Below are 26,007 nucleotides of genomic sequence, written 5' to 3'. Positions count from 1 at the left end.
AACGGAATGAAAAATGTTGAATGTGTAGTGCAACCTCCTACCAATAACAATGATACAATTCCAAATGAAGCCACAGTAACAACGATATGTCCAAGGCTACGACATTTTAATGCAATCGTATTGTACAGAAATGTTTTCCCTGTTCCAACACCCCTATTCAGAAAGAAAACATTTCCTTTATTTTGAAAAATTGAAGAAGTGATTGTGTTATAAGCATTCCATTGCCCATTGTTGAGACAATCAATAGTAATTTGTGGATCTGCCTGTTGTGCCTTATTCTGCAGCTGTTGATGTTCGAATATCAATCGATTACCAACTACTGCACTCCAACTTACAGGAGGTTGTGGCATTAGTGGAAAGTCAATTAAACATTTGCTTGATTCATGAAGCATTTGATTCAAAAGATGGAGATCATAATCTTCAATTTGAGCCTCAGGTGCGTTAGAAATGTATACGAATCTTATGTGCAAGATCATCACATATATGCATTGAGAATTGATTCCATAATGCACATGGATGTAATGGAGAGCACTGGGTGAGAATAATACTAAACAATCTCCTCAATTAGTATCTGGTTTTCATAACTCCGACCTCTTTCAAACATTATATCCATTTTCATCATCTTCTAAAAGCCCCCTTGCAATACATGCTAATTTAAATGTATCATGCACAACATTATCGACCGTACGTAAAGACCAATACGACTTTGGTCCTTTGACAATAGTTAGTAACAAACGTAGATAAAATCTTTCACCACAATTAGGGCTAGAACAGTACATTCTACCAATTGCATATCCCCTTTCTCTTAATTTCCATCTCTTATCCGACTTGAGCCAAACAAAATGTTGTGGAAATTCTTGATAAGTAAATGGAAATTCATGTTCACTGTAGCACAATATGCAAAGAAGCTTGTAAGAGTTGACGTTTGTTGACCAACTCTAGATTGAATTGTTTCTAATGACTTTTCTGGGTTAAAAACAACGTGATGCATTCCAGGTAAATGAAGTGTCAATCGTACAACTGTTGGTATCTCTGCATGCAAAGGATAACCAAATATTTGCCAAGCAGTTTCTGGAGATCCAATACACCTTGCATCGAGATATTTTTAAATCTCATTTATCAATCCCAACACCATCGTTGTACGATCATAACCCTTGTAAATATACTTATGTATATACTTGACACATCTCATTCTAGCACAAACTTCCACATTTATATGACAGTTAAAAAGTTTAGAAAGATATGCATTGTATGGTACGACATCCCTATTATCAACTTCTTGTCCCCTCGAAGTATGTACTTGACCATTATTGCGACGACAATAGATAGGGTATCCATCTTGATCCATGGTTGTTGTTTCTATGAAAGCTCGATGGTATCTCTTACTACATCTACCATTTTTCATACATGATGCATGCGGATTTCGAGCACCACATGGTCCATGTACCATATAACATTTGACAGTTTCAAAAAGCATAAGATCATCTTTTGGGTCTGGAAATTCTGCACAGACCAATTTGTCTACTTGAGCACATGTCCGAATTTTGTCTGGACCCTTAAGAAATAAAAGTTCATGCATATAGGGGAGGCCTCGTTTTTTAAATTCAATTGTAAAAACATGTGCAACTTTATTTCCAAACACTTTATTTGTTTCTATCTCCTTCATCAAACATTTTCTCTTCAATTTAAAAACACGGGCAATTAAATCAGGACAATCAATAGGTTTTTGATGTGGTAATAATCCTGAAGTAATTTCTGGCCAATTAGGATTTGCAGTCATGGTAAGAAAAATATCTAGGTGTCGCTTGTATCGGGTGATAGCCATTGAATCATGAAAGATTTCAAACATATGTTTAGGACTACCAGTAAATAAAGATGACAAAACAAACCTTTGACTAATTCTGGATCAATATCTGACAACGTTTGGTAAAGTGTAACCCGAATTTCCCTTGATTAAGCTTGTAGTATGTCAATCGATTTTGCTCAGTTGTGGCCTAAGCATCTACCAAAAACTCTTGAAATAGTTTCCCACCTCTCAAAATTGTTGAATACTCTGTGGGTCGTTCAAACAAACGATAACTATAAAAATCCATTTGAGTAAGTCAATCAATTGAAGGTTGATCATATTGAACGTTTCACAATTTCAACTCAGGTTCCCATCCAAGCTCACCATATGGAAATAATTGAACATAATGTACTAGCAAGTATACTGGCTAACATTCATTAATTTGCATCAACTCATTATTTCCTTAGAAATGTAAGATAATATCTCTCATTTCACTTACCTCTATTCCACCACTTGGTATTATAATTACAATCTCATCTGCAGTTGATAGGTTATATCGACATCGATCAATTGTTGAATTGTAATGAAGATGAGCAAATAGATTGTGTCTTGCCGAGTCTAGTTGATGTAAAATGGAATGAGCTTGGTGAAATGTAGCTACAAATGCATTGACTTGCAACAAACTATCATGAATAGTTTTGAGAACATCCCTTTTCAAATTAGGATTTCTATGATTACGAATTTTTAACATTGAATTAGGGTCATAGATATACAGTTCACTATAACTCATATCCTGCCCTGGTTGTGGTTGTAGTGATCCTGTTCGATGTCGTAATTCCCCATGAATTGTGAATGATGTAGGGCCCCTTCCACTGAGTACTCTAGAATCCAATGTAGCACCAAGACTCATAAAAGCATTGGCTGCATTGTAAAATCGAGTATAACTTCGAAAGGATTTTGATTTATCATTATTCCCATCATACAACACCAGAAGTAATGGAGGGGGTGTAATAAGTAAAGGTAGCCTAATCTTTCCTTCCAAATAGCAAGTTCCGAATAAGGAACGTTTTATAGATGATTTGGTCAATTTTCCATCCATCCAATGTAAGGCTGAACAATAAGGACATAATACATACATCTTGCCAAGATAATGGCGGTAAGAATCTTTGTGTGCTTGGGCATCAATTAATGTATTCATAGGCATATCTTCTAATTCATCATTAGTACATAGATCTTCTTGAAGAAATTGATTTATACGAGTAGACCTACGAATATTTGTGTATAAATAAAACTCTATAAAACAAAATGGTATGAATAAGAGTATATATTTCAAGATTAGACAGAGTAGTTTACCGATTCCTTTGTGGAGCTAAAGATGTGCTTGGCATAAAAAATGAACATGTAGAATAATGGACAACCAATGTTCGTTTTGGTGTCGAATAAGAATCTTCAGTTATTGTTTCCCATTCTAGACAAGCGCGATTGCGACGAATTGGTGTTAAAGAAGATTGTATTAGTTGAATACATTCTTCTGATCCTTCTTGTTCTCGTTGCAAGCATTGAAATTCAAAGTGTGACTTTTCATTTTTTTCAAGCTCTCGTCGTGCACGTTGGGCCAATGCAGCTTTTGATATTACATTATCATTTTGTGCCTAAAATGAAAATATTTTGTCATTGGTGCAAAATATGTGAATATTTTGTGCTTAAAATGAAATATCTTCTTGTTTCTTCCGTTTCTCTTAATTTTGTTTTATATTTTATTTGTTTTATACCTTTAATAGTATTATATGTATTTATTTCTTTCTTCATGCCTTTTTTTTATTAAAAAAATAAAGAAGAAATAAAAATCTATCTTATTTAGTTTATCCTTTCATTAGATAGCTTGTCTTTATTCTTTCATTTTTTTTTTCCCTATTCGTTTCATATGGTACATTATAAATGCACATGTATCCATGCAAAATAAAAATAAATAAATTTGAAAAACACATATAAATAATAGCAAGTTACATGAGAATATATTACAATCATTCTACAAAAACAACATAAAGCAACAAATTCATATAGTTTTGCTTCATATTTTTTAAAAGGAATATATACCACTTGACACACATTTGTCATTTTCTTGTCAAAATGAGCCACCTTTTCTTTTCCCTTAAACATTGGGTTGACCTTTTATTTTTCTTTTGCCTAACAAATATAAATAAAATGTTCAAAAAATTTTTAAAAAAAAACTTATATAAATAAAATACATACAATGTTTGATTTGATTTTGTACTTACAGCACGAACACAAATAACATTAAGGTCGTGAAATGGATTGTGAACAAATTAAAATCTGTATAATAAAGTGGTAATAGTAGAGTATATATTTCAAGAATTTAACAGAGTTGTTTACCACTTGGGTGTTAAAGAAGGTTATCTTAGGTGTTAATCATATTATTTAATTTTGATGATGTCTAAAATATATTAGTTAATATACATATTATTTGACACAAATTATTATCTTTTTAAAATATATATATTTGTTAAATATTATTTAAATAAAATAATATTATCTTTTTAAAATATATATGTTAAATATTATTTTAAATATTTTCAAAAACTTTACTATTCACTTTTTGAAAAATAGGGTTAATTACTATTCATCTTTTGACAAATCGATTAATTATATTATTTTGACAAAAATGATTATTTTAAATATTTTCAAAAACTTTACTATTCACTTTTTGAAAAATATGGTTAATTACTATTCATCTTTTGACAAATTGATTAATTATATTATTTTGACAAAAATGATTGATTGGTTGTATTATTTTGACAAATTTGATATTTATGGGTTGTCTTATTTTGACAAAATTAATATGGAGTGGTAAAATACATTTAGTTTAAAATCTTTACAACATATACAATATTTTAAAGATGACATATATTTTCAGATCCATCATAAATATTATTTATAGAGATTTTTCTGTATGCAAAATTTTGATCAGAACTTATATAACATTATATGCAGAATACATCACGTGCGCTATTAAATTTTTTACACTACATTAATTATATCATATTATAATTAAACAAGAAGAACAAGATGGAGTTATGTATATGTGTATATATATATATATATTATAAACTAGATGGAGAAAATTATTTGTTTGTTTGAAAGTTGTGAACTTTGTATTAAATTGTCTACAAAAACGGTGGCTCCATGTTTGAAAAAAACAAGAAGAAAAAATCAATCTTATTTTTATCTTTTTAATTCTTATCATTTGCTGACTATTTAAATTTAAGGAGTGTGCTTATGTAAGCAATGACATCAAGAGCCTGCTTATGTAAGCGATGACATCAGGAGCGTGCTTATGTAAGCGATGACGTCAGGAGCGTGCTTATGTAAGCCATGACGTCAGCAAGGAGTGTCCAACGGGTATATTTTTGTGTATAAATAGAGGTGTTGGATGTGGAGAAAAAATCAAGAACTTGAAGAGAAAATATTTCTGTGAGCTCCAAAATTCTGAGTATTCTGCTCTTTCACTTTCAGATCTAAGTCTAGTTTTTGTTCTTACACTTTCATATCTACTCTTTGTGAGAGAATTATTGTAAAAGTGGGTTCAATTACCACTTATTCTTATTCCTTATTTTTGTGAGAGATTTTGTAAGGGTAGGGCATTTATTGTTGAGTGAGGCTCAATAGATAAGAGTAAGTCCTGTGCCAAATCCACAAGCTTGGTGGTGTATTTATTCAATTGATAGTAAAGAAATTCTCAAGGAGGTTCCTTGGGGAGTGGACGTAGGCCTGGCGTGCCGAACCACTATAAATCGCAGTGTTTGATTTTCTCTCTCTATCTCTTCTACTTTTATATTGATAATTATTATTCTGTTTTTTTTATTTATTAAAATTCTGAATATTGTGTTATTTTTAATATTGTAAAATTTTTAATAACCCAATTCACCCCCCCTCTTGGGTTGCCTATCTGGGATAACAATTGGTATCAGAGCCTAGACTCTAGTTTTTGTGACTTAACCGTCTCAGAGTAGATCATGGCAACCCCTAGTTATTCCTTACCCGAGGGACAAGCATCTAATAGGCCACCTCTATTTAGCGGCACAAATTTTAGCTATTGGAAAACTAGGATGACCATACATATTCAATCTAATGATTATGAATGTTGGAAAATTATTTGTAATGGTCCAAAAATTCCTACCAAAACTATAGATGGACTTAGGGTACCAAAACCTGAAGATGAGTGGGATGAATCAGATACTAGAATGGCCCAAATTAATGTCAAAGCTACAAACATGTTGTACTGTGCTTTAGATGCCAACGAGTTCAATAGAATTTCCACATGTAAAACCGCTAAAGAAATTTGGGACAAGCTTATAGTGACTCATGAGGGAACCGAACAAGTTAAAGAATCTAGAGTCAGTTTGCTAGTCCATAATTATGAACTTTTTAAAATGAAGCCTGATGAAACTATTCCTCAAATGTTTACTCGTTTTACTGATATTATTAATGGTTTAACTTCTCTTGGCAAAATATATACTAATGCTGAAATTGTAAGAAAAGTGCTTAGGTCATTGCCAAAAAGTTGGGAGACAAAAGTCATTGCCATTACCGAAGCCAAGGATTTATCAAAGCTAAGTCTAGATGAGTTAATGGGATCTCTCTTAACTCATGAGCTCATAATGCAAGAAGGAAAGGAAGAGGAGGACAACAACAAGAAGAAAGGAATAGCTTTCAAATCCACCTCGAAACATCAAGAGGATAAGGAAGATGATTCAGATGAGGATGAGGAAATGGCATTCATCACTAGAAAGTTCCAAAGGTTTGTGAGAAAGAAACAAGGTGTACGAAATTTTTTCAGAAAAGACTTCAACAACAGGGATTTTCAAAGAGGAGAAAATCACAAAAAATCTGAAGTAACCTGCTATGAATGCAACAAACCTGGACACTACAAATCAGAATGTCCAGAACTTAAGAAAAAATTCAAGAAGGACAAAAAGAAAGCTATGATTGCAGCATGGGGAGAAGATAGTGATGAAAGCGATACAGAAACCGAAGTTTGCAAAAACGAGGTTGCTAACCTATGTTTAATGGCACTTGGAAATGAAAATGAGGTAAATGACGAATCCTTTACATTTGATGAATTACAATTAGCTTTTGATGAATTACATGCAGAATTTAAGAAACTTAGTTTGAAAAATAATTGTCAAAAGAAAGTAATTTCAAGTTTATCAAAAGAAAATGAATCATTGACTTCCAAGATAAATGTTTTAGAAAATGAAGCCATGAAAATGAAAAAGGAAAATGAGATTTTAACTCAAAAAGAGTCTTCAATTTCTGAAAAACATTTAGTTGTATTGCAAAAAGAAAACGAGTCTTTAAAAAATGAGCAAATTATTTTAAAAGAAAATATTGAAGACTTGAAAACTACTCTTTCAAAGTTCACTCAAGGTAGAGAGACTTTAGATAAAATTCTTAAAAATCAAAACCGTACTTTTGGTAGAGCCGGAATTGGATATAAACCTTTTTCAAAAGTAAAAACTGCCAAAAATGGTTTTGTATATGCATATTCTAATCACTCTCATCTCACATGTCATTTTTGTGGAACAAAAGGTCATATTTCACCTTCATGTCCTATTAAAAGAAATCCTTTTGCTAAAATAAAAAAGATGTGGGTTCCCAAGTATAGCGATCCCGGATTTACCCTTGTTGTATAGTGATCCGGACATGTGTCCGTGGATGTTGGTAGTTGTTCATTATCTTGTTTACATCCTTTCTTACGTTGTATTTGAGTTATAGGATGTGTTGAGCGGGTTTGTTACAGGTTGGTTGAGTTTAGAAACCAAAACTAGTTGCCCAGATTTTTGGCCTGTACGCTCGAGCGGAGGTGTTGGCGCTCGAGCGTAGATTACATCCATCCAGTATCTTGTTGTGCAGTGTTGTGAGCTCGAGCGTAGGGTTGGGAGCTCGAGCGGAGGCCTGGTTCTGCAAAAGTGCTGGGCGAGTGCATTATGCGCTCGAGCGGGAGGTTGGCCGCTCGAGCGGAAGTCTGTGAGTGTACGCTCGAGCGGGGTGTTTTACGCTCGAGCGGAGACCTGGGTTAAAGTCCCGAAATTGTGACTTTTCAAATCACTTTTTGCTTTCTCTTCTCTCTCTTACTTTTCCAAAATCACCATTGTTGAGCCTCTCACTCTAGACTCTACCTTCTCTCTAGGTTTTGATCTAGTAGGAGTGATTTACTCACCTTTGGCCTTTACAAAAAAGTTGTTGATCGTCGAGGGCTTCTTTTTAATCTGAAAATCTCGGGTTTTGGAGCACTTTGAGTTTTGTCGTCTTCTCCTTTGGGACTCCGAAATTGAGGTAGGGATAACCTACTCCTCTCTATGGGTTTTGTCTTTAAATTTTGGTATTTTGAGATGTTGGGCTTGGTCTGGTAATTTTGTGAAAGTTTGGGGCTTTTGTGCAATTATCCAAAAGTTGGGGTTTCATTCATAATAAACCTAGATGCATGTTTGGCATAGAAAAATGGAATGATTGTTGAATCATTGATGAAAATGGGACCTAAGGGTTGAAATAGTAATTATGGAAAATGGCCTAATTACATTGTTTAATTAATTGGGATAATTAATTGGTGAGAAATGAGGAAATGAAATGTTGATTGAATATCCATTTGTGCATTTATTTTCTGTTTTAGAAATAACTGCTTTGGGCTATCGGTGGAGGATAGTCGTGATTGTTGTAGACAATGTATGTTGATTAGGCAAACTGAAACTAATCAATGGAATGTGTTATGGAACTTGACAGTTGCTTGAATACATTAATTGTTTGTATTGTGTGATTGTATATAGAACCAATGTGTTTATATGCGTTGTGTGTAGAGGAGGAGATAGGGGATGTACTCCGCGGTTTAGGGGAAGATAGGGGATGGACCTCTAAACCGGATAGGTATTTGGAGGAGATAGGGGATGTACTCCGTAGACAGAGCTCATATGCTTGTCTAGAGAAGTGAAGATAGAGCTCATATGCTTATCTTTGTGAAGTGAAGTGTGGATACAGCTTGTATGCTTATCTGTGGATATTGTTGATATACATATCTGTTGTAGAGTGTGGATACAGCTTGTATGCTTATCTGTGGATATTGTTGATATACATATCTGTTGAGAATGTGGATATAGCTTTTATGCTTATCTGAATGTGAGATATAGTTTTTATACATATCTGTGGAAATGATGATAGAGCTAACATGCTTATCTGTTGAAAAAGGGAAAATGAAAAGTAATTGGGACTTGTAAGTCGTTGGCATAAATATGTAATTTATGTGATTGTATCAGTGTTGACCAACTATCAATTGCTAATGTTTTAGTCATTGTCCATGGTTGGTTTAGTGTATTTCTACTGGGCTGTGGCTCACCCTATATGGGAATATCATTTTCAGGTACAGGAAGCATGCCACCTCCAAGGACATAGCTGGGAGGCTAGTGGCGGGCATAGTTTTGTCGTTTTACTTTTGATGTATTACATGTAATTTCAAGCCAAGGGCTTAATGTGTAAACGAGTTAGAACTCTTTGTTGTAACCAAGTGTTAACTTGGAAAGCTGTAAGCCTGTAGGGCATTTTGTTATGAGGTTAACATGTAATACTTATGTAATGGAACTCTAATGAATGAAAGAATGTGGTTAGTTTATATGTGAATGTATGTCTTATCTGATGGGTTTATTGTCATTATTTTGAGGGCGTTACAACTTGGTATCAGAGCGTACCGGGTTCGAATACTTTGGGTACGTGGGAAGTGATTTAGTATCACAATGGGTTTGTCTCGCTTGGTAGAGACTTAGATGTAATATCATATGCTATGTGCTTAAATGCTAACATGCTTATGTGACTATGTGGGTATGGGATTTAATTTCTGGGATATTGATTGGATCCTTGAGTTTCTGGGAGTCTTGTTGGAAAAGCACTTGATCAACGCTGTTTCTAACCGGAACTCTAGTAACGTCTCGGGACTATTATTATCCGGAAATGAAGTTCGTAAGTGCTTATGTGTTTATGTGCTTATGTGGAGTGAATTACACTTGTCCATGCATTAGGACGTGAGTGTTTAGTTTTGGCACATTTATGAATGTGCTAACGTTCTGTGTTGCCTTTATTAGGATGTCAGGACGAGGAAGAGGTGCTAGGCGTGGTAGACCTGCGAGGCAGGAAGTACCGTTACAGGGTGAGATTCCGGCAGTGCAGGAGGGAGTTGGGCAGGCCAATGTGGCTGAGCCAGTAGGTCAGCAGGCTATGGGTGCCTTGGCCAGAGAGATAGCAGGAGCTTTAGGTATTCTTAGAGCTGGGAATCAGGCAGCTGAGACAGGGCCTTCTTTCTTGAAGAGGGAGTTCTTTCGGTGTAATCCGGACGAGTTTATCGGGGATCCTAAAGAGCCGCTTAAGGCAGATGAATGGCTCGAACAGACAACGAAGACGTTTGAGATGCTTGGCATCGAGGACGGAGCACTGAAAGTGACCTTGGCATCTTTCCAACTGAAGGGAGATGCGGGTCAATGGTGGAAATACGAGAAAGCTCGTGTTGGTGGTACTTGGGAGGCGTTTGTGAATGCTTTTCAGGAGAGGTTTTTATCAGCAGCAGCTAGGGAGAAGCTGAGGGATCAGTTTAGCCGGCTTAATCAGCAGGGCTTGTCAGTGGCCGAGTTTGAGGCTACTTTTACCAGTCTGTCCAGGTTTGCACCTGAACTGGTGGCGTCTGAGGAACGCCGTTGTTATGAGTTTGAGCGGAAGTTGAGGCGGGGCCTCAAGTTGAGAATTGGTGGGTCTTACATTCGAGAGTATAGACACCTAGTGGATGCTGCAGCTCATATGGAGCTTATGATGCAGGAGGAGGATGAGGGTCAGAGAGGCTCCAAGAGGAGCCAGGATAGTCAGAGTGATGGCAGGAGGCAGAGGGGTTATAACCCTCAGCAGTCTCAGGGTGCAGTCTCTAGATCGACCTTTCCAGTGCCTAGTGTAGGCTCGGGGAGAGGCAGTCAGGGAGAATTCACTTGTTACAAGTGTGGCCAGATGGGTCACAAGGTTTCTGTTTGCCCGCAGAAGGGTGGGGGTCAGAAAGCTGCTTCTTCTTCAGCTAGACCGCCGAGTCAGAGTTTGGGCAGGGGGCAGCTCTTGATTTGTTATCAGTGTGGACAATCTGGGCACATGAAGAGGTTTTGCCCACAGTTGAGTGCCACTTTGGGAGCGTCTGGTTCTAGGCAGACGCAGGGTTTTCAGCCAGCTCAGTCTGTGCAGGCCTCGAGGGCCAATCCGGGAGTTTCGTCATCCCAGTCTGTGCAGCAGTCTTTTGCTCCGAGAGGTGAGCAGGTAGACCAGGGGCCTACGGGGCGCGTGTATGCTGTTACCGCGCAGGATTTAGTACCGGCTCCATCGGTGGTGAGAGGTACTTTTCTGTTTTGCAACTCGGTTGCTAGTGTGTTGATAGACACGGGTGCATCTCATTCTTTTGTATCTGCTGCATTTGCATCTGTTTTGGAATTGGAGTTAGCACAGTTAGCATCTCCTATTTGTGTGGTATCGCCTTTGGGTGGTGAGTTGATCCTGAAACAGGGTGTTAGAGGATGTGATATAGAGGTCGCCGATTATAGGCTTCCTTTTCCGTTTGTTGTCATGCCCATGAGGGGTTTTGATGTTATTTTGGGTATGGACTGGTTATCGTCATACCGGGCTGTTATTGATTGCTACCGCCAGAGGGTTACATTGTGTACCTTGAGCGGGGAGTGGTTCCATTTCTTGGGAGACCGGGTTGGTAGTGTTTTGCCACCGGGGTATGATTCGCGAGGGCGAAGTGAGCTTAGTAGTCTACTTGCTAGCTTTGAAAGTGGTGAGAGTGGTGAGACCCAGCATGTATTGCCGAGGGTGGTTTGTGAGTATTCGGATGTCTTTCCCGAAGATCTTGTTAGTTTGCCACCTCACCGAGAGATAGAGTTCTCTATTGATTTAGTGCCTGGTACGGCGCCGATTTCTATGGCACCTTACCGTTTTGCTCCAGCAGAGTTGGTTGAGTTGAAAGTTCAGCTCCAGGAATTGCTAGATAAGGGCTTTGTTCGCCCTAGTGTTTCACCGTGGGGAGCACCGGCCCTCTTTGTTAAAAAGAAAGATGGTGCCTTGAGATTGTGTATAGACTACCGGAAGTTGAATCGGGCTACGGTTAAGAATAAGTATCCTATGCCCCGTATAGATGATTTGTTTGACCAGTTGAAGGGTTCCCGTTGTTTCTCTAAGATAGACTTGAGATCGGGTTACCATCAGTTGAGGGTCAGGGAGGAAGATATTCCTAAGACGGCATTCCGTACGCGGTATGGCCATTATGAGTTTCTGGTGATGCCATTTGGGCTTACCAATGCACCGGCAGTCTTTATGGACTTGATGAACCGGATTTTCCGGGAGTTCTTAGACCGCTCTGTGGTTGTTTTTGTGGACGATATCCTTATCTATTCGTCATCTAAGGAGGAGCACGAGGAACACTTGAGAGTGGTGCTTGAGTTACTTAGAGCCCATAGGCTGTATGCCAAGTTTGGGAAGTGTGAGTTCTGGCTGGGGGAAGTCAAGTTCTTAGGCCATGTGGTATCCGGGGAAGGGGTGTCTGTTGATACATCCAAGGTTGAGGCAGTGCAAGATTGGGCACAGCCTAAGAGTGTGTTTGAGATCCGCAGTTTTCTGGGATTAGCTGGGTATTACCGTCGGTTTGTGAAGGATTTCTCCAGGTTAGCGTCACCGTTGACTAGACTGACTCGGAAAGGAGTCAAGTTTGTGTGGAGTGAGACTTGTGAAAAGTCGTTCCAAGAACTGAAAGTTAGATTGACCACCGCTCCGGTGTTGATTATTCCGGAGAGAGGGTTGGGTTATGCGGTTTATTGTGATGCCTCACGAGAGGGTTTGGGTTGTGTGTTGATGCAAGAGGGGAAAGTGGTAGCTTATGGCTCACGTCAGTTGAAAATACACGAGAAGAATTACCCCACACACGACCTAGAGTTAGCAGCTGTGATCTTTGCCTTGAAAATCTGGAGGCACTACCTTTATGGTGAGAGGTTCGAGGTATTCTCGGATCATAAGAGTTTGAAGTATCTGTTTACACAGAGAGACTTAAATTTGAGGCAGAGGAGATGGATGGAGTTCATCGAGGATTATGATTTTGAGTTGCATTATCATCCGGGAAAGGCCAATGTTGTGGCCGATGCCCTTAGTAGGAAGACCATTAGTGATGTAGCTTGTATAGCCATCCGGGAATGGGTGATGTTGGGAGCACTTGGCGAGTTTGATTTGCTACTGGGCGAATCTGTCGAGGCTGCGGCCTTGTTTTCTGTTGTTGCGCAGCCTACACTTATGATTAGAGTGTTAGAGGCACAGAGAGGTGACCTTGAGATAGAATCCCTCCGAGAGAAGATCTCCAGTGGGAAAGTTGAGAAGGGTTTGACGGTGTATCCCGACCTGAGTGTGAGATACCGAGACCGTTTGTTTGTACCGGAGGCTTGCCGTGAGGAAGTACTCCGAGAGTTTCACCATTCGCGCCTTGCGGTGCATCCGGGAGGTACTAAGATGTATCAGGATTTGGGTCGCCAGTTTTGGTGGCGGGGTATGAAAAGAGATGTGGCTGTTTTTGTATCGAAATGCCTTACTTGCCAGCAAGTGAAGGCCGAGCATCAGAGGCCAGCGGGTTTGTTGCAACCCTTGCCTATTGCCGAGTGGAAGTGGGAGCATGTCACTATGGACTTCGTTGTAGGTCTTCCGAGGACTCAGCGGGGTAGTGATGCTATTTGGGTGGTTGTAGACCGGTTGACTAAGTCGGCGCACTTTATTCCTATGCGCGTGAGAGATTCGGTAGATCATCTTGCCGATTTGTATATTCGGGACGTAGTGAGATTGCACGGGGTCCCAGTGACGATTGTCTCAGATAGAGATCCTCGTTTTACTGCTAGGTTGTGGCAGAGTTTGCAGAGTGCCTTGGGCACTAAGTTGACCTTTAGTACGGCTTATCATCCTCAGACTGACGGGCAGTCCGAGCGTACTATTCAGATCCTCGAGGATATGCTTCGGGGTTGTGTCCTGGACTTCGGTGGGACGTGGGAGAGGCACTTGCCATTGGTAGAGTTTGCCTACAACAACAGTTTTCAGTCTAGCATCGGTTTGGCACCGTTTGAGGCCTTGTATGGCCGACCGTGTAGGTCTCCAGTGTGTTGGGCCGAGGTGGGTGATGCACCTTTGTTGGGTCCGGAGTTGGTTAGGGAGACGACGGAGAAAGTTGAGCTTATCCGTAGGAGGCTTGTTACAGCCCAGAGTCGACAAAAGAGTTATGCCGATCGTAGGAGGAGGCCTTTGGCGTTTGAGGTAGGTGATCATGTCTTTCTGAAGATATCACCTAGACGAGGCCTGATGAGGTTTGGGAAGAGTGGGAAGTTATCCCCTCGGTTTATTGGTCCTTTTGAGATCCTTGAGAGGATTGGTGAGGTTGCTTATCGATTAGCCTTACCACCGCAGTTGTCCGGAGTGCATGACGTGTTTCATGTGAGTATGCTTCGGAAGTATGAGCCAGATCCATCACATGTGCTGGATTGGACTGATTTAGAGGTAGATGAGGATGCCTCGTATGAGGAAAGACCGGTTCGGGTCTTGGATAGGCGGGATCAGGTCCTGCGTGGCAAGACCATTCTTTTGGTGAAAGTCTTGTGGAAACATCACGGAGTGGAGGAAGCCACTTGGGAACGTGAGTTGGAAGTCCGAGAGAAATATCCGGACTTGTTTGTTGATATGTAATCTTGTATTTAAATTTTACATTTTGTTGAACTTAAGAGCTTTTATATATGTCTTAAGTTGTGAAACATTGAAAATGTTTTGGTTATTGGAAGTATGTTTTGGAACTTGCCTCATATGGAAGTTGAATGTAACATTATATCTGTTGAATATATTGTTGAAATTGGAAAGATAGTGCATAATGTTAATGCATGTTGAAAGTACATATGTTGTTTACATATTGTGATATGTCTCTTGTTAAAGGGATGGGATGACCGGTAATGGGTCGAATTGTTGAATGTTCAAGTGTAACATTGTTTAAATGGAGAAAAACTTGTTTTGCAAACTTGTGTTTAATTTCGGGGACGAAATTCTTTAAGGGGGGGAGGTTATAGCGATCCCGGATTTACCCTTGTTGTATAGTGATCCGGACATGTGTCCGTGGATGTTGGTAGTTGTTCATTATCTTGTTTACATCCTTTCTTACGTTGTATTTGAGTTATAGGATGTGTTGAGCGGGTTTGTTACAGGTTGGTTGAGTTTAGAAACCAAAACTAGTTGCCCAGATTTTTGGCCTGTACGCTCGAGCGGAGGTGTTGGCGCTCGAGCGTAGATTACATCCATCCAGTATCTTGTTGTGCAGTGTTGTGAGCTCGAGCGTAGGGTTGGGAGCTCGAGCGGAGGCCTGGTTCTGCAAAAGTGCTGGGCGAGTGCATTATGCGCTCGAGCGGGAGGTTGGCCGCTCGAGCGGAAGTCTGTGAGTGTACGCTCGAGCGGGGTGTTTTACGCTCGAGCGGAGACCTGGGTTAAAGTCCCGAAATTATGACTTTTCAAATCACTTTTTGCTTTCTCTTCTCTCTCTTACTTTTCCAAAATCACCATTGTTGAGCCTCTCACTCTAGACTCTACCTTCTCTCTAGGTTTTGATCTAGTAGGAGTGATTTACTCACCTTTGGCCTTTACAAAAAAGTTGTTGATCGTCGAGGGCTTCTTTTTAATCTGAAAATCTCGGGTTTTGGAGCACGTTGAGTTTTGTCGTCTTCTCCTTTGGGACTCCGAAATTGAGGTAGGGATAACCTACTCCTCTCTATGGGTTTTGTCTTTAAATTTTGGTATTTTGAGATGTTGGGCTTGGTCTGGTAATTTTGTGAAAGTTTGGGGCTTTTGTGCAATTATCCAAAAGTTGGGGTTTCATTCATAATAAACCTAGATGCATGTTTGGCATAGAAAAATGGAATGATTGTTGAATCATTGATGAAAATGGGACCTAAGGGTTGAAATAGTAATTATGGAAAATGGCCTAATTACATTGTTTAATTAATTGGGATAATTAATTGGTGAGAAATGAGGAAATGAAATGTTGATTGAATATCCATTTGTGCATTTATTTTCTGTTTTAGAAATAACTGCTTTGGGCTATCGGTGGAGGATAGTCGTGATTGTTGTAGACAATGTATGTTGATTAGGCAAACTGAAACTAATCAATGGAATGTGTTATGGAACTTGACAGTTGCTTGAATACATTAATTGTTTGTATTGTGTGATTGTATATAGAACCAATGTGTTTATATGCGTTGTGTGTAGAGGAGGAGATAGGGGATGTACTCCGCGGTTTAGGGGAAGATAGGGGATGGACCTCTAAACCGGATAGGTATTTGGAGGAGATAGGGGATGTACTCCGTAGACAGAGCTCATATGCTTGTCTAGAGAAGTGAAGATAGAGCTCATATGCTTATCTTTGTGAAGTGAAGTGTGGATACAGCTTGTATGCTTATCTGTGGATATTGTTGATATACATATCTGTTGTAGAGTGTGGATACAGCTTGTATGCTTATCTGTGGATATTGTTGATATACATATCTGTTGAGAATGTGGATATAGCTTTTATGCTTATCTGAATGTGAGATATAGTTTTTATACATATCTGTGGAAATGATGATAGAGCTAACATGCTTATCTGTTGAAAAAGGGAAAATGAAAAGTAATTGGGACTTGTAAGTCGTTGGCATAAATATGTAATTTATGTGATTGTATCAGTGTTGACCAACTATCAATTGCTAATGTTTTAGTCATTGTCCATGGTTGGTTTAGTGTATTTCTACTGGGCTGTGGCTCACCCTATATGGGAATATCATTTTCAGGTACAGGAAGCATGCCACCTCCAAGGACATAGCTGGGAGGCTAGTGGCGGGCATAGTTTTGTCGTTTTACTTTTGATGTATTACATGTAATTTCAAGCCAAGGGCTTAATGTGTAAACGAGTTAGAACTCTTTGTTGTAACCAAGTGTTAACTTGGAAAGCTGTAAGCCTGTAGGGCATTTTGTTATGAGGTTAACATGTAATACTTATGTAATGGAACTCTAATGAATGAAAGAATGTGGTTAGTTTATATGTGAATGTATGTCTTATCTGATGGGTTTATTGTCATTATTTTGAGGGCGTTACACCAAGGATATCTCAAGGATATCAAATTCTAACTTTTATGGACCCAAGAAAAAATGGGTACCAATAGATAAATCAAATTTTTGTAGGTATGTTTCAAGACAAAATCCAGTAACGATAGATGGTATCTCGACAGTGCATGTTCGAGGCACATGACTGGAAATAAAGCTATGTTCGCCACACTCCAACCAAAGGATGGCGGATATGTGACTTTTGGCGACAATAGCAAGGGTAAAATCATTGGTGTAGGAAGTATTGGTAAAAATCCCTTTCCTATTATTGAAAATGTTTTATTTGTTGAAGGTTTAAAACATAACTTGCTTAGTATTAGTCAATTATGTGATAAAGGTTATAGAGTTATTTTTGAGAAAACTCATTGCACTATTGAAAATACCTTAGAAAACAAAACTTTATTTGTAGGTTATAGACATGAGAATGTATATGTGTTTGATTTACATGATTTATCTTCTCATTTCAACATTAAATGTTTATCTGCTATAAATGATAATGGTTGGCTTTGGCATAGAAGATTAGGACATGCTCATTTTGATTTAATTTCCAAGCTTTCAAAAAATGAGTTAGTCATAGGTTTACCAAAAATTGTTTTTGAAAAAGATAAACTTTGTGATGCATGTCAATTTGGAAAACAAACTAGAATTTCTTTTAAATCCAAAAATATCGTTTCAACTACTAGACCGCTTCAACTCTTGCATATTGATCTATTCGGACCATCTAGAACATTAAGTTTAGGAGGAAAATCTTATGCCCTTGTTTGTGTTGATGATTACACTAGATATACATGGGTATTATTTTTAGCACACAAAAATGAAGCTTTTTATAATTTCTCAAAACTTTGTAAAAGAATTCAAAATGAGAAAAATCTTAATATTTGTAGTATTAGAAGTGACCATGGTAGAGAATTTGAAAATGATGATTTTATTAAGTTTTGTGATGACTTAGGAATAGATCATAATTTCTCAGCCCCTAGGACTCCTCAACAAAACGGTGTGGTTGAAAGAAAAAATAGAACTCTTGAAGAAATGGCTCGTACTATGCTTTGTGAAAATAATTTGCCTAAATATTTTTGGGCGGAAGCTGTAAACACTGCATGCTATGTTATAAACCGTGCCATGATTAGACCTATTCTTAAGAAAACTCCTTACGAACTTTGGAAAGGTAGAAAACCAAATATTAGTCACTTGCGTGCTTTTGGTTGTAAATGCTTTGTATTAAATAACAATAAAGATAATTTAGGAAAATTTGATGCTAAATCAGATGAAGCTATATTTCTTGGTTATTCTATGTCTAGTAAAGCTTATAGAGTATTTAATAAAAGAACTCTACTTGTTGAAGAATCTGTGCATGTTGTTTTTGATGAATCTAATGATATTATTTCCAAGAATCTTTTAAGTAATGATATTGTAGAAAATCAACCAAGCATGGAGAGCATTTATAAAAAGGAAAATGAAGAAAATCCATTACGCGAACATGATGAAGAAATGACAATGGAGAAACTTCAAGAAATATATACTCTTCCAGAAAATGACTCAAATCTACCAAAAGAATGGAAGTATGCTCATGGCCACCCCAAAGACCTCATCATAGGTGATGCGGCGGAAGGTATAAAAACCCGTTCCTCTATTAGAAATATTTGTGGTAACTTGGCATTTGTTTCACAAATTGAACCAAAATCATTTTTAGAAGCTGAAAATGATGAAAACTGGATTTTAGCAATGCAAGAAGAATTAAATCAATTTGAAAGAAATGAAGTTTGGTTTTTGACCCCTCGACCTAAGGATCATCCCGTTATTGGTACAAAATGGGTTTTTCGAAATAAAATGGACGAATCTGGAGTTGTTACTAGAAATAAAGCTAGATTAGTAGCTCAAGGCTATAATCAAGAAGAGGGAATTGATTTTGATGAAACTTTTGCACCAGTTGCTAGACTTGAAGCTATTAGAATGTTACTTGCTTTTGCGTGTTTTAAAGATTTTAAATTATATCAAATGGATGTTAAAAGTGCTTTTTTAAATGGGTACATTTCGGAGGAAGTTTATGTTGAACAACCTCCCGGTTTTGAAAATCATAAATACCCGGATCATGTTTTCAAACTTTCAAAAGCCTTATATGGCTTGAAACAAGCTCCTAGAGCATGGTATGAAAGATTGAGTAATTTTCTACTTGACAAAGGTTTTTGTAGAGGAAAAATTGATACAACACTTTTTATAAAAATTAAAAAGGAAGATATGCTAATCGTTCAAATTTATGTTGATGATATCATTTTTGGTGCTACTAATGAAAATTTGTGCAAAGAGTTTGCTAAAGACATGCAGGGTGAGTTTGAAATGAGTATGATGGGAGAATTAAATTACTTCCTTGGTCTACAAATTAAACAAACTAATGATGGAATCCATTTAAATCAAACGAAATATATCAAAGATCTACTCAAAAGGTTTGAAATGGAATCATCAAAGCCTGCAGCAACTCCAATGAGCACATCGATAAAAATCGACAAAGATGAGCAAGGTAAACCCGTAGATGAGAAGAAATATCGAGGTATGATTGGTTCTTTACTTTATCTTACTGCAAGTAGGCCCGACATAATGTTTAGTGTTTGTATGTGTGCACGTTTTCAATCCGCACCGAAAGAGTCACACATCATCGCAGTCAAACGCATTTTCAGATATCTTGTCGGCACTCAAAATTTGGGATTATGGTATCCTAAGGGAACCACCTTTGAACTTTTTGGTTACTCAGATGCCGACTTTGCGGGATGTAGACTTGACCGAAAAAGCACTAGTGGCACTTGTCATTTTCTTGGACACTCACTCACCTCTTGGTTTTGCAAAAAACAAAACTCAGTGGCTTTGTCAACTGCTGAAGCAGAATACATTGCCGCCGCTGGGTGTTGTGCACAATTGCTTTGGATGAAACAACAACTTCAAGATTTTGGACTTCACTATGATCATATTCCTATAAAATGTGACAACACAAGTGCCATTAACCTTTCAAAAAATCCTATTCAGCACTCACGCACTAAACACATTGAAATAAGGCATCATTTTTTGAGAGATCATGTACTCAAAGGTGACATTGAACTCGAATTTGTGCCTACAAATTGTCAATTAGCTGACATATTTACCAAGCCTCTAAATAAAGAACAATTTTGTTATATTAGAACAGAACTTGGTATGATGAATACTCCAATATAATGTTTATATTAAAAATAATTTTTTAATAATTAAATAAAATAAATATTGTAATAATAATTATTATTATAAAAAATAATAACCATAATAATAATATACATATATTTATATATATAATTTTTCTCTCTCTCTCTTCCGTTCCGTCTCTATCTCTCACCCACTCTCTCCCTTACTCTCTCTTTTTCTCCTTCTCTTGCTGTCTCGCTCTCCCCTTCTTCCTCTACCCTTAGCCGACTCCATCTCCACCCTCACCATAGCCTACAACCAACTCCACCATCCACAAAATCATCGATCACTTTCATCACTATCACCATCCATCCAAATCCCTCACTAATCTTCCAAACTCCATCACTTCTCCACCCGAAATCTGCATCACCATCTTCACCGATTCATCAAGTTCCATCACCGATCCATCAAGATCCGTGACTGATCCATCAAGATCCATTGCCGATCTACAAAAATTCGTCATCGATCTACCCAATCGTCTTAATTTCTTCCGTTCATCAAGGTTATCACCGATCAACATGTTAAAATTTTTGTTGCACTGTGTTGTATTTTTTTACTTGTTATATGTGCTCCAAATTTTCTTGGATTTAATATTGGTTGCTTCTACCTTGATTGAAGTATTTGTTTTTATTTTTATTTTCTCCTTTTTTGCTAGTGCACTTGGTGTAGTTGTTTATGGCCAGATCTTAAGGGTCTTTGGTGTCATAGATTGGTAATTTATTTCTTCAATTTTATGAAATTTCTAGTGCATTAACTCAGGGGGAGACTCATATTTTGAGATTAACAATCATTATAAAAATATATATATATAAAAAAAAAAAAGGGCATGTGTATATTCTGTGCATAATTTTAGGGGGAGTATATATATACATTTTTTTTCTTATTTGCCATACTCCTTATCTGCACCAACAAACAATTTTTTTTTGTGCAAAGTCAAAATTTAAAAAAAAAAAATAAAAAAAATAATAATAATAATAAATAAATAAAGGAAGAAATGCTCACAATTTTATTTCAGAAAAAAAAATATTACTCGATTACAGGTAAATTTTCAGAAGGTTTCACAGATTTTTTCTTTTTCACTTCTCTCAACAATTTTTCATGAGCCTCTGTTACATGCCTCTCTCTATTTTCGATTTCTGTGAGTCTTGGCATTATCACCGTTGCATAATACTGCACTGCATTCTCCAACTGTGCATTTTTTCTTTTTAGCTCTTTCTTCTCCTTACACATATTCACTACTTGTTGTTTTAACAAGCACACCTCATCTCTCCATTGCTGATTTTCTTGTACTCTTGCTTGTAATCGTCGCGCCATATTGGAAACTGCAGTCATGGCCTGTGTACTAAGAGCCATAGTGTGATTAATAGCATCGAAATCATTTCGATTGCCAATACCACTAGAACCCTCATTTACAGGCATAGCATGTGCCTGCGTCACTGGTACTCTCTCATTTGCCTGCATTACAGGCACCTCATGCAGGTCCGACTCATTGATAGACAAGGTAAGGAATGACATGATTACAAAATGAGCTAAAACAAATTTTTCTCTCAAACACTTGATGATTTCGTATCTTTGCTTCTGATCTGTGTCACTTTTTATACACTCCATTGCTCCATTCCTCGATGCATATCTGCTATATCTGCTCAAATCTTTTGTTTGTCCATACTTCCTGCGCTCGAGATGCTACAAAATCCCCACAATGATTCCGACAAGACAGCCGGCCCCTTATTTTGTTTTTGGCCCCCCAGATTATTGTATCCACTGTGTTTGTTTCTTATCTTCATCTTTATTTTGATGATGTCAAAGGGGGAGAAAAAATATGATTTTGAAAATTATATGTCGCAGGGTTGTCAAATATTTTATCAAATTTATTTTGTGTCAAATCCATACAAATATTGCCATCATCAAAAAGGGGGAGATTGTTAATCATATTATTTAATTTTGATGATGTCTAAAATATATTAGTTAATATACATATTATTTGACACAAATTATTATCTTTTTAAAATATATATATTTGTTAAATATTATTTAAATAAAATAATATTATCTTTTTAAAATATATATGTTAAATATTATTTTAAATATTTTCAAAAACTTTACTATTCACTTTTTGAAAAATAGGGTTAATTACTATTCATCTTTTGACAAATCGATTAATTATATTATTTTGACAAAAATGATTATTTTAAATATTTTCAAAAACTTTACTATTCACTTTTTGAAAAATATGGTTAATTACTATTCATCTTTTGACAAATTGATTAATTATATTATTTTGACAAAAATGATTGATTGGTTGTATTATTTTGACAAATTTGATATTTATGGGTTGTCTTATTTTGACAAAATTAATATGGAGTGGTAAAATACATTTAGTTTAAAATCTTTACAACATATACAATATTTTAAAGATGACATATATTTTCAGATCCATCATAAATATTATTTATAGAGATTTTTCTGTATGCAAAATTTTGATCAGAACTTATATAACATTATATGCAGAATACATCACGTGCGCTATTAAATTTTTTACACTACATTAATTATATCATATTATAATTAAACAAGAAGAACAAGATGGAGTTATGTATATGTGTATATATATATATATATTATAAACTAGATGGAGAAAATTATTTGTTTGTTTGAAAGTTGTGAACTTTGTATTAAATTGTCTACAAAAACGGTGGCTCCATGTTTGAAAAAAACAAGAAGAAAAAATCAATCTTATTTTTATCTTTTTAATTCTTATCATTTGCTGACTATTTAAATTTAAGGAGTGTGCTTATGTAAGCAATGACATCAAGAGCCTGCTTATGTAAGCGATGACATCAGGAGCGTGCTTATGTAAGCGATGACGTCAGGAGCGTGCTTATGTAAGCCATGACGTCAGCAAGGAGTGTCCAACGGGTATATTTTTGTGTATAAATAGAGGTGTTGGATGTGGAGAAAAAATCAAGAACTTGAAGAGAAAATATTTCTGTGAGCTCCAAAATTCTGAGTATTCTGCTCTTTCACTTTCAGATCTAAGTCTAGTTTTTGTTCTTACACTTTCATATCTACTCTTTGTGAGAGAATTATTGTAAAAGTGGGTTCAATTACCACTTATTCTTATTCCTTATTTTTGTGAGAGATTTTGTAAGGGTAGGGCATTTATTGTTGAGTGAGGCTCAATAGATAAGAGTAAGTCCTGTGCCAAATCCACAAGCTTGGTGGTGTATTTATTCAATTGATAGTAAAGAAATTCTCAAGGAGGTTCCTTGGGGAGTGGACGTAGGCCTGGCGTGCCGAACCACTATAAATCGCAGTGTTTGATTTTCTCTCTCTATCTCTTCTACTTTTATATTGATAATTATTATTCTGTTTTTTTTATTTATTAAAATTCTGAATATTGTGTTATTTTTAATATTGTAAAATTTTTAATAACCCAATTCACCCCCCCTCTTGGGTTGCCTATCTGGGATAACATTAGGTTAATACATTTCTTTGATCTCTCTTGTTCTCGTTACAGGCGCTGTCTTAATTGGTATGCAGAACATAGGTTTTGATTTTTTTTCACATTCTCGCTGTGCATGTTGAGCCAATGCAGCTTTTGATAACACATTATCATTGTGTGTCTAAAATGAGAATATTATATAATTAGGTGCATAAAATGTGAAGATTATCCCCCTCTCTTGCTTTCCTTTTATCATGTATTTGTTCTCAAAAGTTTAACTAACTTTTTTTCTTCGCTTGGTTGAGTTGTTAGTCACATAAGAACCAATGCGTGTATTGATGAAATTTAAAAAGGGAGGGAAAAAACAATTTGAAAACACATTACACACACAAAATTGCAACCTGCAACTTGCGCATTGATTGTTGTCTTTTTCTTCTTTCCTTAAGAACTTCTTATAAGTAAAATAAAAAAATTTAAAATCTATTTTATATAATTAAAAACTTCATTTAATTAAATTTGAAAATCTATTTCAAATTAATGTTCAGACAAATGCATTAACATGTATAAATGCTTACTTTAACATGGTTTAGAAAAATATTTAACAATCAGTCAAAACAATTGAATAAATATTTAAAAAATAATAACTCATAAAAAAGAGTATATGACACTATGCAATTCTTAAAAAAATCTATATAAAAACAAAATTTTAATAAATATTCGGAAAACAATTTTTTTTAAAATGTTGAGAAACCATACCACGAGATTTGCATGTTCATTTCCTTTGCTAGAAGGGATAGCTTTTTCTGTCTTCTTTGATATTGCTTTGTGTTTTTCTTTTGCCTTTGCCTATAAAAAAATAAGTAGAATCTACTTATAAATAATTTATAAAATGATAAGAAAATGCATTTGTATATAAGTTACTTTTAGACTTACCTCATGAATATGAATAGTATTAAGGTCACGCTCATCACGAACAACAACATTAACATTTCTTTCTTGAAGAAATTGAATCTATATATACAAAAACTTTAGAGTGATAAATAAAACTTTGTACAGATAAATAAGTTAAAAAAATCATTTCTTTCTTGATATTACCGCTCTGTGTAAGTCTTCATCCACCTATAAAGTATGAGGAAAAAAACATTTATTAGAAGAAAATTAGATATGATACGTTTAAAATAAATAGATAAATAAGCTTTATTTTAAATAAATAGGTCTTACATTATAAAAGAGGTACTTAAATTTATATGAAGGGAGGAAAAAAACTCCCTTGACCGAAAATAGTGATATTGTCCATAACTGTTGTACTTCAACCTGAAAATGTTTGATTATATAATTATGACTGTTGAATGATGTATTTTAACAATCACATTAAAATGATAAAATTAAAATCAGCCTAGTAGCATAAAGAGTATTAAAATGGGAGCACAACAATTGTCCAAATTTAAACTCTTCTCTTCCCCAACTGACTTCAATTTTATAGTCTTGAAATTAAATTTATGATTATCATTTAGAAAGTCCAAACATAAATTTATGACCCAAGAAGAAAAGAAGGGGAAAAAAAAAAAGAAGAAAATTGGCCATAAGCCCTTCACACTAACAGCTTCCTTCTAAAAGTCCAAGTTTTAAATCTTTAATGCATAAAGACCCTCTGGTCAATGTCTTTAATGCATAAAGTCCATATTCTAATAAGACTACAATTTTATGGGCTATTTTACCCTCCTTCTAGTACACATATATTTTTATATGCTACAGCTCATATGAAACTCTGGACAATGATTCGGTAACTGGAAATGATTTGTGAGAAGTAATAGAGAAATCTTCGAGATAGCAAAGATCGATTTTTGCTTTTTTCGTTTAACAGCAATTCATTTGAAATTCTTGCATTTCGTGATCGATTTTAAGGTACTAAACAGGTTTAAATATGTTTCATTTAAAACATTGTTTTTTCATTAGTTTGCTTCTTCACGAAGACACTAATGGGTAGGAGATTGACTTCCTGTTGATGATTGATGAGTGTAAGGGGCTTGCGGTTCTTGTATAGCATGCCGACTCAAGGCTTGGGTTCAAGTTCTCATAGATATGCATTTCGATCATTGTTTGAGTTAGAGTTAGAGATTTGTTCAATCACTATTTGATTCTTAATAATTTGTTCAATCACTATTAGATTAATTTTACTTAGATTGCTTTGATAATATATGTCAAAGTTGTTTTATTTGCTGATACTTTGTTTAAATGATAGTAAAATTTTACTCTAGTTTACTGTAATAATATGTGATCTGTCATTTATTTGCTAATGTTCTGTTTTAAATTTACAGTAAAGTTTCAGAATAAAATTTTAGTCTGA

At 36.1% G+C, this 26,007-nt stretch overlaps 1 long non-coding RNA gene across 2 annotated transcripts; it reads right to left on the bottom strand.

Annotated features, from left to right (window-relative positions):
* Nucleotides 1–2,403: 2,403 nt before the first annotated feature.
* LOC114304246 (uncharacterized) lies at nt 2,404–25,965 on the bottom strand. Of its 2 annotated transcripts, XR_014365218.1 has the most exons (4): nt 24,756–25,965; nt 24,594–24,671; nt 24,417–24,506; nt 2,404–3,438 (listed from the first exon to the last, which is right to left on the bottom strand). It is a non-coding gene; the product is annotated as an uncharacterized LOC114304246 (long non-coding RNA). The 2 variants fall into 2 exon arrangements; XR_014365217.1 differs by having other exon boundaries at nt 24,594–25,965.
* Nucleotides 25,966–26,007: the final 42 nt, after the last annotated feature.

This window comes from Camellia sinensis, chromosome 3, assembly GCF_055761805.1.
Source record: "Camellia sinensis isolate YWXY chromosome 3, ASM5576180v1, whole genome shotgun sequence".
In the NCBI taxonomy this organism is placed as follows: Eukaryota; Viridiplantae; Streptophyta; class Magnoliopsida; order Ericales; family Theaceae; genus Camellia; species Camellia sinensis.
The sequence above is the reverse complement of the archived record's forward strand: the minus strand, read 5'-3'. Positions and strand labels throughout refer to the sequence as shown.